The following is an 11,861-nucleotide window of genomic DNA, read 5'->3' on the forward strand; positions in this document are numbered from 1 at the left end:
TCTTGGAGAGATACAGACATACAATTTCATGCTGTCACAAAATGTGAAAGGTGAGATATGTTTATTGTATCTGTCAATTTCAACTTACCATTGGATTTCGATTTCCGTCAAATATGCATTCGCTTGGAATGAGAGCATAAAACAAATGACACATTCTACATTCATGTGAAGGGCCACTGTCATCAACTGTCAAAGCAGAATATAAAATTTACTGCAAAAATATCCTTCGGTGCATATTCCTTTATATTTTTTATTGAAGCGTGTGTGTGTGTCTGTTGAGTTTGGACACTTTGCCTAGCTGAATATTCAGCTCGTTCCTGATGTAATTTCAAGGCTGTAACATCCAAACAAATGGAAAATACATTGAGTATTGTGGTGCATGGCTTTATAAATAGAGAGACAGATGGCTACACCATTCCCTGTCTGTAAAAACAAATCTCCAATAAGCAGAAAACATACAGTTATGACACTGCCACACTGTCTTTGGATTAAAATGGGCTTGGTTGTAAGATGACTCTGTTGAAGTCTATGGGGTCGCTGTGTCCATTTCTTTTACTGTCTATGGATTCATGTCTGTCAAGCTAACCAGTTCTAGTCATGTGAACTTGCCTTGTGTTCCCCTGTATGTTGTGTCATGATTTCATTGGTTGATTATTTAAATGTTCACAGGTGTCCCTTGTCTCATCATCAGTCCAGTATGTATTTACGCCCTGTGTCCAGTTCAGTCTTTGTAGTCTTTATTTAATAAAAACACTGCTGCGCTTGGATCCTGCTGCTTCATAACAATATGGAAACAAGTGTAACTATTTAGTAAATATCAAATACTGAGATAGTTCCTTAAGTAATCAATAATTACTGGATGTGACTGGACTCATTAAGAACTCATATTATAAATTATAAAGCAATACTAAGTATTTAATAATCCTAATTAGTGATGCATTTTATGACTATATTCAGAGTAAAAACGATGATTGATAACGTCTCAGACACACTTTAATGTTGTGGTTAATTAAAGCTACAAAATGTATGGTTTTAGAAAGGTTTTTCAAGATGCCAAGAGCTCCACGTCCGAGACAAATTTCGACTTGACAGTGACACCACTTTTGCATATACGTTAATAGACAGGTGAGCAAACGTACATAAAATTAAATGATGTTTTATTAACAAGGTTCGGGAGGATTAGGTGCAGATAATTAACCCAATCAGCACAAGTGGAGATCAATCAGTAATCAACTCAGGACAAGATAAGTACCTGCAGAACCCTCATTTGTTCCTTGACAGTTTATCAGCATTTCACCTCTACCCCATCTCCTCACTTTTAGTTCCATCTTCTCTTACCAACGGGGGGAGTACTCTGGGTTCGGGCAGAAATTTCGAGCTCGGAGCCCTCCACCTGGACAGCATGCCAAGTACGCATAACTTTTACCATAATAACTATATGTACTGTAGATATGAACTCGTGAATCAATGTTATATAGATCAACATGATGAAATGTTAAAATATGATATTCTAATGTTGATCTAGATTACTGCTAGTTTCATACAGACAAACTAACACATAGAATAACATATTAACTTTAAACACGTTCAAATGCAGTTTAGTGTGATAGTGTAGAGACCAAGTGAAACAGCGCTGCGTTGGCTCATAAGTTTCATACGTCTAAACTGACCTGAGCAAGTAATCCAGCACTTGCGGGTAGTTCCTTATAACCGTGGGACTCGCATGTTGCGCTTATATCTGTCTCTCATTAGTCTTTGCGACCTGCTATGCTTCATATCACAGAATATCTGATATAAATGCCCTCTACTAGCAGAAGTCCCTAAGCCTTTGAACACGGCTGGAGTAAAACCGCCCGCAGCTTCTGCGTATTTCCCAGAATGACGAACAACACGTTTATATGGACCTCTATTCATCACTACAGTTTGTGTGTGAACGCCACAACTAAGATGCTACGGCATTACAAAGTGATGGTCTTGTTTGTTTCAAATATTTTCAACAAAACCATTTCTCAATCTGTTTATAATGAGATTCCTTGAATGATAACCCTAAACATGGGACCAGTTTATATGGTGCTGTTTTTGGACCTTTAAGTCTATGGTGCCTAAAAACCCTCTTTTCAGTGTCTTAAACTGGTTTGTGCCATACATGAACTTTCACTTTTTGCTAAACAGTCACAGCTGCCGTTTTGTATTCTCAAATAGTGCCATACTGCCATTCATTCAATTCAATTGGCTTTTTATTGTAGGTATAAAGTACTTGATTGGTTGATGACTAACTGACTATGGTTTGCTGTGTAAAGCCAACACATTCTCATCCCAAAAAGTAATATAACTGACGTTTTGGGACGTCTTTTGACCATACGTCAATATTCTCCTTTTTAGGGCCCCCTTAAACGTCGGTAAATGGCGATCCCGGGCCGTCATACAACTGACGCTTTACCTTTAACGCCAGTTAGGTGATGGGTTAGGTTTAGGGTTAGGTTTATGTCTGGGGTAGAGTTAGGATCCCATAACCTCATCTACCGACGTTTAAGGGGGCCCTAAAAAGGCGAATATTGATGTATGGACAAAAGACGTCCCAAAACGTCAGTTATAAGACTTTTTGGGGTGAGACTGCGCTGGTAAAGCTGTTTATATTGTGTGTACATTTATATTGTATTTATGGTTTAACCTTTAACCTGTTTATCATGGATTGCAGTTTGGCTGCTTGTTCATCAGTTGTGAAATCTTAGGACTTTAAGTGAATAAATTCCAATATACAGTTTGAAAAATTGTTTGTCTTTACTATGGAACGGAAGTATAAAAACACAACAATCGCATATAAATATATTAAACTTTTATTGAAATGCATGTTTAGATACTTTGACATATTTACATTGGTCGGTCAAAAAAATTTTAATTTATAATGAAGACGGCACAAAAAAACCACAGAACATAAAAAAGCACACTGTATTCTGAGACGAAGAGAATATATTACAGGAAATCAACTCATAAATATCCAAAGCACAACTATTACAGATGAACTCATCTGTCTTGTGTCAATAAAATATAAATTTGGTTAAATGTATCTTAAAACATGCCATTCATCTGCCTCTATGAAAACCAAAAAATATTTTGAGTTATTTATAATGTCATATGCTATGTGGGATCTCAATATCTCAGCTCAGGAAGGGTGGAGCCTCCATTTTTGTACTCAGGTCTAAGTCTCATGGCCCTCTATCAGAATCCAGAGTTTCAAGAAGATCGGAGAAACTTTTTTTTTTTCACACCAAAAAAAAAAAAAAAAAAAACGACAGGGGTAACACTTTTTTTATTTATTTTTTGGGTCGAAATTTTGAGTTTCTCTGATCTTCTTGAAACTCTGGATTCTGATAGAGGGCCATAGGACTTAGACCTCAGTGCAAAAATGGAGGCTCTAGACCCTTCCATAGCTGAGATATTGAGATCCCACGTAGCATTTATGCCATTATAAATATCTCAATATATCAGCTCTGGAAGGGTCTAGAGCCTCCATTTTTGCACTCAGGTCTAAGTCCCATGGCCCTCTATCAGAATCCAGAGTTTCAAGAAGATTGAACAAACTTTTTTTTTCAAACAAAAAAAAAACGAAAGGGGTACCACTGTCTTTTTTTGGGGGGGGGGGGGGGGGGGGGGGGTCGAAATTTTGAGTTTCTCTGATCGTCTTGATACTCTGGATTCTGATAGAGGGCCATGGGACTTAGACCTCAGTGCAAAAATGGAGGCTCTAGACCCTTCCAGAGCTGAGATATTGAGATCCCATGTAGCATTTATGCCATTATAAATATCTCAATATCTCAGCTCTGGAAGGGTGGAGCCTCCATTTTTGCAATCAGGTCTAAGTCCTCTGCCCCTCTATCAGAATCCAGAGTTTCAAGAAGATTGGAGAAACTGAGTGCAAAAATGGAGGCTCTAGACCCTTCCAGAGCTGAGATATCGAAACTCAAAATTTCAACCCGAAAAAAAAAACGACAGTGTTACCCCTTTCGTTTTTTTCCGTTTTCGGGCGAAAAATTAAGTTTCTCCAATCTTCTCAAAACTCTGGATTCTGATACAGGACCACGAAACTTTGACCTGAGTGCAAAAATGGAGGCTCTAGACCCTTCCAGAGCTGAGATATCGAAATTCAAAATTTCGACCCGAAAAAAAAACAAAAAACGGCAGTGTTACCCCTTTCGTTTTTTTCCATTTTCGGGCGAAAAATTAAGTTTCTCCAATCTTCTCAAAAGTCTGGATTCTGATACAGGGCCACGAGACTTTGACCTGAGTGCAAAAACGGAGGCTCTAGACCCTTCCAGAGCTGAGATATCGAAATTCAAAATTTCAACCCGAAAAAAAAAACGACAGTGTTACCCCTTTCATTTTTTTCCGTTTTCGGGCGAAAAATTAAGTTTCTCCAATCTTCTCAAAACTCTGGATTATGATAGAGGGCTGTGAGACTTTGACCTGAGTGCAAAAATGGATGATATAGACCCTTCCAGAGCTGAGATATCAAAATTCAAAATTTCGACCCGAAAAAAAAACCACAGTGTTACCCCTTTCGTTTTTTTCCATTTTTGGGCGAAAAATTAAGTTTCTCCAATCTTCTCAAAACTCTGGATTCTGATACAGGGCAATGAGACTTTGACCTGAATGCAAAAATGGAGGCTCTAGACCCTTCCAGAGCTGAGATATCGAAACTCAAAATTTCAACCCGAAAAAAAAACGACAGTGTTACCCCTTTCGTTTTTTTCCATTTTCGGGCGAAAAATTAAGTTTCTCCAATCTTCTCAAAACTCTGGATTATGATAGAGGGCTGTGAGACTTTGACCTGAGTGCAAAAATGGATGATCTAGACCCTTCCAGAGCTGAGATATCAAAATTCAAAATTTCGACCCGAAAAAAAAACGACAGTGTTACCCCTTTCGTTTTTTTTCATTTTTGGGCGAAAAAATAAGTTTCTCCAATCTTCTCAAAACTCTGGATTCTGATAGAAGGCCACGAGACTTTGACCTGAGTGCAAAAATGGAGGCTCTAGACCCTTCCAGAGCTGAGATATCGAAACTCAAAATTTCAACCCGAAAAAAAAACGACAGTGTTACCCCTTTCGTTTTTTTTTCCATTTTCGGGCGAAAAATTACGTTTCTCCAATCTTCTCAAAACTCTGGATTATGATAGAGGGCTGTGAGACTTTGACCTGAGTGCAAAAATGGATGATCTAGACCCTTCCAGAGCTGAGATATCAAAATTCAAAATTTCGACCCGAAAAAAAAACGACAGTGTTACCCCTTTTGTTTTTTTTCATTTTCGGGCGAAAAATTAAGTTTCTCCAATCTTCTCAAAACTCTGGATTCTGATACAGGGCCACGAGACTTTGACCTGAATGCAAAAATGGAGGCTCTAGACCCTTCCAGAGCTGAGATATCGAAATTCAAAATTTCGACCCAAAAAAAAACGACAGTGTTACCCCTTTTGTTTTTTTTCATTTTCGGGCGAAAAATTAAGTTTCTCCAATCTTCTCAAAACTCTGGATTCTGATACAGGGCCACGACACTTTGACCTGAGTGCAAAAATGGAGGCTCTAGACCCTTCCAGAGCTGAGATATCGAAACTCAAAATTTCGACCCGAAAAAAAAACCACAGTGTTACCCCTTTCGTTTTTTTCCATTTTTGGGCGAAAAATTAAGTTTCTCCAATCTTCTCAAAACTCTGGATTCTGATACAGGGCAATGAGACTTTGACCTGAATGCAAAAATGGAGGCTCTAGACCCTTCCAGAGCTGAGATATCGAAATTCAAAATTTCGACCCAAAAAAACCGACAGTGTTACCCCTTTTGTTTTTTTTTCATTTTCGGGTGAAAAATTAAGTTTCTCCAATCTTCTCAAAACTCTGGATTCTGATACAGGGCCACGACACTTTGACCTGAGTGCAAAAATGGAGGCTCTAGACCCTTCCAGAGCTGAGATATCGAAACTCAAAATTTCAACCCGAAAAAAAAAACGACAGTGTTACCCCTTTCGTTTTTTTCCATTTTCGGGCGAAAAATTACGTTTCTCCAATCTTCTCAAAACTCTGGATTCTGATACAGGGCCACGAGACTTTGACCTGAGTGCAAAAATGGAGGCTCTAGACCCTTCCAGAGCTGAGATATCGAAATTCAAAATTTTGACCCGAAAAAAAAAACGACAGTGTTACCCCTTTCGTTTTTTTCCGTTTTTGGGTGAAAAATTAAGTTTCTCAGATCTTCTCAAAACTCTGGATTCTGATACAGGGCCACGAGACTTTGACCCGAGTGCAAAAATGGAGGCTCTAGACCCTTCCAGAGCTGAGATATCGAAATTCAAAATTTCGACCCGAAAAAAAAACGACAGTGTTACCCCTTTTGTTTTTTTTTTGTTTTCGGGCGAAAAATTAAGTTTCTCCAATCTTCTCAAAACTCTGGATTCTGATACAGGGCCACGAGACTTTGACCTGAGTGCAAAAATGGAGGCTCTAGACCCTTCCAGAGCTGAGATATCGAAACTCAAAATTTCAACCCGAAAAAAAAACGACAGTGTTACCCCTTTCGTTTTTTTCCATTTTCGGGCGAAAAATTAAGTTTCTCCAATCTTCTCAAAACTCTGGATTATGATAGAGGGCTGTGAGACTTTGACCTGAGTGCAAAAATGGATGATCTAGACCCTTCCAGAGCTGAGATATCAAAATTCAAAATTTCGACCCGAAAAAAAAAACGACAGTGTTACCCCTTTCGTTTTTTTTCATTTTTGGGCGAAAAAATAAGTTTCTCCAATCTTCTCAAAACTCTGGATTCTGATAGAAGGCCACGAGACTTTGACCTGAGTGCAAAAATGGAGGCTCTAGACCCTTCCAGAGCTGAGATATCGAAACTCAAAATTTCAACCCGAAAAAAAAACGACAGTGTTACCCCTTTCGTTTTTTTTCCCATTTTCGGGCGAAAAATTACGTTTCTCCAATCTTCTCAAAACTCTGGATTATGATAGAGGGCTGTGAGACTTTGACCTGAGTGCAAAAATGGATGATCTAGACCCTTCCAGAGCTGAGATATCAAAATTCAAAATTTCGACCCGAAAAAAAAACGACAGTGTTACCCCTTTTGTTTTTTTTCATTTTCGGGCGAAAAATTAAGTTTCTCCAATCTTCTCAAAACTCTGGATTCTGATACAGGGCCACGAGACTTTGACCTGAATGCAAAAATGGAGGCTCTAGACCCTTCCAGAGCTGAGATATCGAAATTCAAAATTTCGACCCAAAAAAAAACGACAGTGTTACCCCTTTTGTTTTTTTTCATTTTCGGGCGAAAAATTAAGTTTCTCCAATCTTCTCAAAACTCTGGATTCTGATACAGGGCCACGACACTTTGACCTGAGTGCAAAAATGGAGGCTCTAGACCCTTCCAGAGCTGAGATATCGAAACTCAAAAATTCAACACGAAAAAAAAAACGACAGTGTTACCCCTTTCGTTTTTTTCCATTTTCGGGCGAAAAATTAAGTTTCTCCAATCTTCTCAAAACTCTGGATTCTGATACAGGGCCACGAGATTTTGACCTGAGTGCAAAAATGGAGGCTCTAGACCCTTCCAGAGCTGAGATATCGAAATTCAAAATTTTGACCCGAAAAAAAAAACGACAGTGTTACCCCTTTCGTTTTTTTCCGTTTTTGGGCAAAAAATTAAGTTTCTCAGATCTTCTCAAAACTCTGGATTCTGATACAGGGCCACGAGACTTTGACCTGAGTGCAAAAATGGAGGCTCTAGACCCTTCCAGAGCTGAGATATCGAAACTCAAAATTTCGACCCGAAAAAAAAAACGACAGTGTTACCCCTTTTGTTTTTTTTTGTTTTCGGGCGAAAAATTAAGTTTCTCCAATCTTCTCAAAACTCTGGATTCTGATACAGGGCCACGAGACTTTGACCTGAGTGCAAAAATGGAGGCTCTAGATCCTTCCAGAGCTGAGATATCGAAACTCAAAATTTCAACCCGGAAAAAAAAACGACAGTGTTACCCCTTTCGTTTTTTTCCATTTTCGGGCGAAAAATTAAGTTTCTCCAATCTTCTCAAAACTCTGGATTATGATAGAGGGCTGTGAGACTTTGACCTGAGTGCAAAAATGGATGATCTAGACCCTTCCAGAGCTGAGATATCAAAATTCAAAATTTCGACCCGAAAAAAAAAGACAGTGTTACCCCTTTCGTTTTTTTTTCATTTTTGGGCGAAAAAATAAGTTTCTCCAATCTTCTCAAAACTCTGGATTCTGATAGAAGGCCACGAGACTTTGACCTGAGTGCAAAAATGGAGGCTCTAGACCCTTCCAGAGCTGAGATATCGAAACTCAAAATTTCAACCCGAAAAAAAAACGACAGTGTTACCCCTTTCGTTTTTTTTTCCATTTTCGGGCGAAAAATTACGTTTCTCCAATCTTCTCAAAACTCTGGATTATGATAGAGGGCTGTGAGACTTTGACCTGAGTGCAAAAATGGATGATCTAGACCCTTCCAGAGCTGAGATATTAAAATTCAAAATTTCGACCCGAAAAAAAAAACGACAGTGTTACCCCTTTTGTTTTTTTTTTCATTTTCGGGCGAAAAATTAAGTTTCTCCAATCTTCTCAAAACTCTGGATTCTGATACAGGGCCACGAGACTTTGACCTGAGTGCAAAAATGGAGGCTCTAGACCCTTCCAGAGCTGAGATATCGAAATTCAAAATTTCGACCCGAAAAAAACCCGACAGTGTTACCCCTTTCGTTTTTTTTCCATTTTCGGGCGAAAAATTAAGTTTCTCCAATCTTCTCAAAACTCTGGATTCTGATACAGGGCCACGAGACTTTGACCTGAGTGCAAAAATGGAGGCTCTAGACCCTTTCAGAGCTGAGATATAGAAATTCAAAATTTCGACCCGAAAAAAAAACGACAGTGTTACCCCTTTTGTTTTTTTTCATTTTCGGGCGAAAAATTAAGTTTCTCCAATCTTCTTTTTAAAACTCTGGATTCTGATACAGGGCCACGAGACTTTGACCTGAATGCAAAAATGGAGGCTCTAGACCCTTCCAGAGCTGAGATATCGAAATTCAAAATTTCGACCCAAAAAAAAACGACAGTGTTACCCCTTTTGTTTTTTTTCATTTTCGGGCGAAAAATTAAGTTTCTCCAATCTTCTCAAAACTCTGGATTCTGATACAGGGCCACGACACTTTGACCTGAGTGCAAAAATGGAGGCTCTAGACCCTTCCAGAGCTGAGATATCGAAACTCAAAATTTCAACCCGAAAAAAAAAACGACAGTGTTACCCCTTTCGTTTTTTTCCATTTTCGGGCGAAAAATTAAGTTTCTCCAATCTTCTCAAAACTCTGGATTCTGATACAGGGCCACGAGATTTTGACCTGAGTGCAAAAATGGAGGCTCTAGACCCTTCCAGAGCTGAGATATCGAAATTCAAAATTTTGACCCGAAAAAAAAAACGACAGTGTTACCCCTTTCGTTTTTTTCCGTTTTTGGGCGAAAAATTAAGTTTCTCAGATCTTCTCAAAACTCTGGATTCTAATACAGGGCCACGAGACTTTGACCTGAGTGCAAAAATGGAGGCTCTAGACCCTTCAAGAGCTGAGATATCGAAACTCAAAATTTCAACCCGAAAAAAAAAACGACAGTGTTACCCCTTTCGTTTTTTTCCATTTTCGGGCGAAAAATTAAGTTTCTCCAATCTTCTCAAAACTCTGGATTATGATAGAGGGCTGTGAGACTTTGACCTGAGTGCAAAAATGGATGATCTAGACCCTTCCAGAGCTGAGATATCAAAATTCAAAATTTCGACCCGAAAAAAAACGACAGTGTTACCCCTTTCGTTTTTTTTTCATTTTTGGGCGAAAAAATAAGTTTCTCCAATCTTCTCAAAACTCTGGATTCTGATAGAAGGCCACGAGACTTTGACCTGAGTGCAAAAATGGAGGCTCTAGACCCTTCCAGAGCTGAGATATCGAAACTCAAAATTTCAACCCGAAAAAAAAACGACAGTGTTACCCCTTTCGTTTTTTTTTTCCATTTTCGGGCGAAAAATTACGTTTCTCCAATCTTCTCAAAACTCTGGATTATGATAGAGGGCTGTGAGACTTTGACCTGAGTGCAAAAATGGATGATCTAGACCCTTCCAGAGCTGAGATATCAAAATTCAAAATTTCGACCCGAAAAAAAAAACGACAGTGTTACCCCTTTTGTTTTTTTTTTCATTTTCGGGCGAAAAATTAAGTTTCTCCAATCTTCTCAAAACTCTGGATTCTGATACAGGGCCACGAGACTTTGACCTGAGTGCAAAAATGGAGGCTCTAGACCCTTCCAGAGCTGAGATATCGAAATTCAAAATTTCGACCCGAAAAAAACCCGACAGTGTTACCCCTTTCGTTTTTTTTCCATTTTCGGGCGAAAAATTAAGTTTCTCCAATCTTCTCAAAACTCTGGATTCTGATACAGGGCCACGAGACTTTGACCTGAGTGCAAAAATGGAGGCTCTAGACCCTTCCAGAGCTGAGATATAGAAATTCAAAATTTCGACCCGAAAAAAACCCGACAGTGTTACCCCTTTCGTTTTTTTCCATTTTCGGGCGAAAAATTAAGTTTCTCCAATCTTCTCAAAACTCTGGATTCTGATACAGGGCCACGAGACTTTGACCTGAGTGCAAAAATGGAGGCTCTAGACCCTTCCAGAGCTGAGATATCGAAATTCAAAATTTTGACCCGAAAAAAAAAACGACAGTGTTACCCCTTTCGTTTTTTTCCGTTTTTGGGCGAAAAATTAAGTTTCTCAGATCTTCTCAAAACTCTGGATTCTGATACAGGGCCACGAGACTTTGACCTGAGTGCAAAAATGGAGGCTCTAGACCCTTCCAGAGCTGAGATATCGAAATTCAAAATTTCGACCCGAAAAAAAACGACAGTGTTACCCCTTTTGTTTTTTTTTGTTTTCGGGCGAAAAATTAAGTTTCTCCAATCTTCTCAAAACTCTGGATTCTGATACAGGGCCACGAGACTTTGACCTGAGTGCAAAAATGGAGGCTCTAGACCCTTCCAGAGCTGAGATATCGAAACTCAAAATTTCAACCCGAAAAAAAAACGACAGTGTTACCCCTTTCGTTTTTTTCCATTTTCGGGCGAAAAATTAAGTTTCTCCAATCTTCTCAAAACTCTGGATTATGATAGAGGGCTGTGAGACTTTGACCTGAGTGCAAAAATGGATGATCTAGACCCTTCCAGAGCTGAGATATCAAAATTCAAAATTTCAACCCGAAAAAAAACGACAGTGTTACCCCTTTCGTTTTTTTTCATTTTTGGGCGAAAAAATAAGTTTCTCCAATCTTCTCAAAACTCTGGATTCTGATAGAAGGCCACGAGACTTTGACCTGAGTGCAAAAATGGAGGCTCTAGACCCTTCCAGAGCTGAGATATCGAAACTCAAAATTTCAACCCGAAAAAAAAACGACAGTGTTACCCCTTTCGTTTTTTTTTCCATTTTCGGGCGAAAAATTACGTTTCTCCAATCTTCTCAAAACTCTGGATTATGATAGAGGGCTGTGAGACTTTGACCTGAGTGCAAAAATGGATGATCTAGACCCTTCCAGAGCTGAGATATCAAAATTCAAAATTTCGACCCGAAAAAAAAACGACAGTGTTACCCCTTTTGTTTTTTTTCATTTTCGGGCGAAAAATTAAGTTTCTCCAATCTTCTCAAAACTCTGGATTCTGATACAGGGCCACGAGACTTTGACCTGAATGCAAAAATGGAGGCTCTAGACCCTTCCAGAGCTGAGATATCGAAATTCAAAATTTCGACCCAAAAAAAAAACGACAGTGTTAC

Source organism: Pimephales promelas, chromosome 12 (assembly GCF_988280905.1).
Source record: "Pimephales promelas chromosome 12, fPimPro1.hap1.1, whole genome shotgun sequence".
Taxonomy (NCBI): domain Eukaryota; kingdom Metazoa; phylum Chordata; class Actinopteri; order Cypriniformes; family Leuciscidae; genus Pimephales; species Pimephales promelas.